Consider the following 4,296-nt stretch of genomic DNA (forward strand, 5'->3'; position numbering starts at 1 on the left):
AATTTGTAATCTTTAAAATTTGAATACAGAAAAATAGAAACTGATTGGTTGAAATTAAAACGATTTCAAGCAAAAAAAAAATAATTCAAAGGATTATTTTTGTTGATGAAAATAATGTCTATTTCATAATTTTAGTTACTGTATGCAATAGTCTGCAAATATCGAAACCATAATGAACACGTTCATCGCCATGATCACAACTCTTTGGATTTGAAAAGACTACATATTCTTCGTAGAAAGTTTGAGGAAATTGAAATCGATTATAATTTTATGGACACTGACTATGAAATGACAGTATAATGACAGTCTATTTTAATAGTCAGTGTCCATAAAATTACAAAAGTAATAGTTTAGAATCCATTAAAAATGGATTATATTCCTAATGCATTTTAAATAATAAAATCCATTATAATTAATTATAATCCATTATAATCGGTGAGGTTTGCAAATTTGATGAAGTTTGCAAATTTATAATCGGTGAGGTTTTTGGTGAGTTTTGCAAATTTTTCAAGTTATATCACTTCCTGGTTAGGGCAGTTGCCACAGAGTACGTTTCCTAAACTTAAATTTTTCACATAAGGTTTTATACATTTAAATTTCTCTATTTTTTCAACTTGGCAATTTAACATTTTATTTAACTGTTATTTTTTCACCATCACCATCATAAAAAATTACTATTAACCAACTACCACCACCCCCCCCCCCCACCTAGTGCCCCTACCCCGCACCGCCCATTACCCCTGAGACATACATAAACTGGTCCATCACCACTTCTAAAAACAACCCTTCTCCAACCCTCCGCCCCTGTTTAGGCCAACGCCACCGTACGGGGGGTGGCGGTTGCAGGTAACTGGACTGTTTATAAGCCCAAGTAGGGTTAAACAGGAGAGGGGTAAAATAGGGAGGGATAAATTAGGGGTGGGGTGATAAACTTGGAATGGGGGAGTCGGTGGGGTAGGGAGTGGGTCAAATTTTGTTTATGAACATGTTTGTTCGTGATCTAACTTACACAATTTTCGACCCCCTCAGGGATTCGACCCCTTGCCGACCCAAAGAGTCCCCCCTTTGATACTTTTTCAGAAATCCATTTTTGGCCGACCGACCCTAAAATTTTTCTAAAGGCGCCTTTGGCGCCAATATATACTAACTTTGAGGGGGAGCGCGCGCCAAAAAAAAACGCGATTTTTTTGTCAACATTTTTCAAAAAGTGCCCAAAAACTGCTTTTTTGACTGTTTTTTCAAAAACTTCCCTGCGGCGCAGAAAATTTAGCCAAAATGCCAAAATAGGGGCAAAAGAGTGCTTTGAGAGAGCTCGAAAAATCAATTTGGTCGACCTAAAAAAAAAGGTCGTCAAAATTTTCGAATTTTTTTTGAGAATCCGCCCCCCCCTCGAGAAAATCATAGATCCGCCCCTGGTTGGATGGGTCATGATCCGCCTCTGGTTGGATGGGTCGATTATATGGTTGGATGGGTCGAGTTTTTTGGCCATATAGTCCATTAAAATCGATTACTTCCCAAGAAACTCCAGTGCTGGTAGGATTGGAGCCCAGCAAATTAGTATGAATATTCTTACTAACAAGCGTAATCTGCAAAAAAGTTTTACAAACTGTTTTAAACTAAAATAAATACTATTTTGTAGTGAAAAAATAACAATTTTTGGCTATCAAACGAAACTAATTTAATTTTTGTTGAACTGAGAATTTTTTCGTTGTAACCATTAAAGATGGGGAGGAGTTTTGTCTTCGAGTTTGCTAACTTTTTCCGTTCTGTTTGTTTTCTGAGCAAAAACAGACTCAACAAAGAATAATTGGAATAGTTCGTGGGAAGTATCACATCAAAGCCTTCATAGTATTGACTCAATCGCATTAAAAAAGGTTCAGAAAATAGTTTCAGTGTCGAGACAAATTGTTGAAAATTTTTGTGTCTTGGTCTAATTTTGAAACAGTAGGTCTTCCAAAAGCTACTCGCTCCAAATTACAGTACAATTTTGCATTTAAGCTATCGAAAACTTAGTTTAAGCTATCGAAAACTTAGTTTAAGCAATCGAAAAAAATTACCTTTGTAAGCTTCATTTAGCACTTTTTTGGCATTGAAAACTTTTGAGGTTATCTGATATCGGTTATTTCGTATGCAATAACGTTTTACGCGTGTAGTTTTCCTGTTCATTGTCGTTTGTTCACACCAGGTAAAAAAAGAAAAAATTATATTTTAAAAATGGAAAAAATGTAGTCCTTCTATGAAAGTGGTCAGAAAACTTTGCGCTACCTGTACAGCAACCGACTCGCTTTGCATTTTTGGATGTTGTTGGAATACATAAAAAGTTTTCTGTCAGCAATTAAACCAATAGCCAATAGTTTTAGCGTGATTTTTGAACGACTAAAAGGACAAAAATGATGCTTTTTTGGGGGTAAAGTTTGGGCCCTTTTTTAGCACATTTCTGCATATTATTTCTGCTAAATTTTTTGATAGTTTTTTCCTCATAAATCATCCCCATGAAAAAAACGCGTTCAAACTTTCGAATATGATTAGTTTTGTCTCGATGATCTTAATCAAGCACTGTAGTTTGAACAATTCGCTCGATTAGAAAATAGTTTCTTCGGGCGGGTTAAGTGAAAACTATCCATGCATTAAGTTTTCTTGAAAAAAAATCAAAGTTTCTGCACTCATGCTTATGATACTTTTTGTTCCGGAATAACTCATTCCATTGTTTTTGGTGAAGTAGTGAAAACCAACTCACAAGATTGGACGTTATATCACACGCTGAACAGAAATAGTTATAGCGGACAGCTTTCAGCAATAGTAAAACAAAGTACGATGCATAAATCTTCATTTTATTTGATTTTAAATTTATGCTATTGAATTTTTTTGATTCTCTCTGATTTACTTATGATATGAAAATTACAAAATTTTAAGAACAAAAATAACTATTTTTTGATTTTTTGCATGACTGAAATTATTATAGATTATAGCTTCTTGAGGTCTAAACTAAATTACATGATAAAAATCACATGCTAGACATAATTAAAACATGTACCTTTTTGTAATTATTCAATTATTCTCAGCTGAATAAATTTTTGTCAGTTTTTGTACCAATTAATGTCTGGTCTGTGATTTGAACGCTTGCATGAAAAGAGCTGAAAAGTTTGTTGTTTTGACCTGACAATGATTTTCCTGATTTTGGTCTTAAACTATTAAGAAAATTGGAATTCGTTTTTTTTCCACGAAAATTCCAATCAGCCATCAAAACTATAGGTAACCAGGTGCTAATTTAGGGTAAAAATGGGGAGTCCCTTTGATAACATTTCCCAACCTTTAGAAAAAAAGGGTGGCCTCAGCTTAAACTCACTCAGAAAAATTTTCAGAGCATAGCGAGGTTTGCATTTCCTGGGGGTGGAGTTTGGGGGTATGGGCGGAGTGACACACGCTTCACTCCCCTCCCCTCAGGGGTTAGAACCCCGCAACAACCAACTTTGCTATGATTTTATGTCATCCATTTTCAGCCGACGAACCGTTATATTTTTCTCAGGGCGCATTTGGCGTCAATGTATTTTAACTTTCAAGTGAGCGCCCCAGAAATGCAAGTTTTTGGTCAAAACTTTCCAAAAATGTCCAAAAACGGGCTTTTTGAAATTTATGTTAACAAAAGCGCAGAAAATTATGTCAAAAAAGGTTTCTGCATAGTGTTCTGAGAGCTCTCGAAAAGTCAACTTGATCAGTCCAAAAATTTAGCTGGCAAAATAGGGTGACCCGGATTTACCAGAAATCGTCGTTATCTTAGAACTGCTCTTAAATAACTACACTCTAAGAATGTTACAAGACAAAGCTTTTTTTGTAAGAAAAGACGCTATATTACAACTTTCGTATAATAAAAAGCCTAAGATAGGAATGTTTCTTATAAGAGAGTTGTGTATGACCCCAAAGACTTACATCTTTTCAGCCATTCAGAGCAAAAATTGGAAATCAAAAGTTAACCTGCATGCAAAAGTTTTATCTGATCATGTCAAAACTTCAACCAATTTTTTTACCCAAAAACGAGAATGAAATATGATTGAAATTGGCTCTTCCCATACACTGACTTACTTCGATGGAGTGTTGAACGGTTTTTAGTAACGAGATTTCTGCTGGTTACCCGCATCCAGTTTCAAGCGTTCATAATCGATTATATTACGATTTTAAAGCCAGTCTTACTAAAATTGAGAAACAACCGATTTTAATCAATAAATAATCGTTTATAATCTCTCTTTTTAAAACTAAATTATAATTAATTATAATCCATTATAATTGATTATAATCGAG

Source organism: Symsagittifera roscoffensis, chromosome 3, assembly GCF_963678635.1.
Source record: "Symsagittifera roscoffensis chromosome 3, txSymRosc1.1, whole genome shotgun sequence".
In the NCBI taxonomy this organism is placed as follows: Eukaryota; Metazoa; Xenacoelomorpha; order Acoela; family Convolutidae; genus Symsagittifera; species Symsagittifera roscoffensis.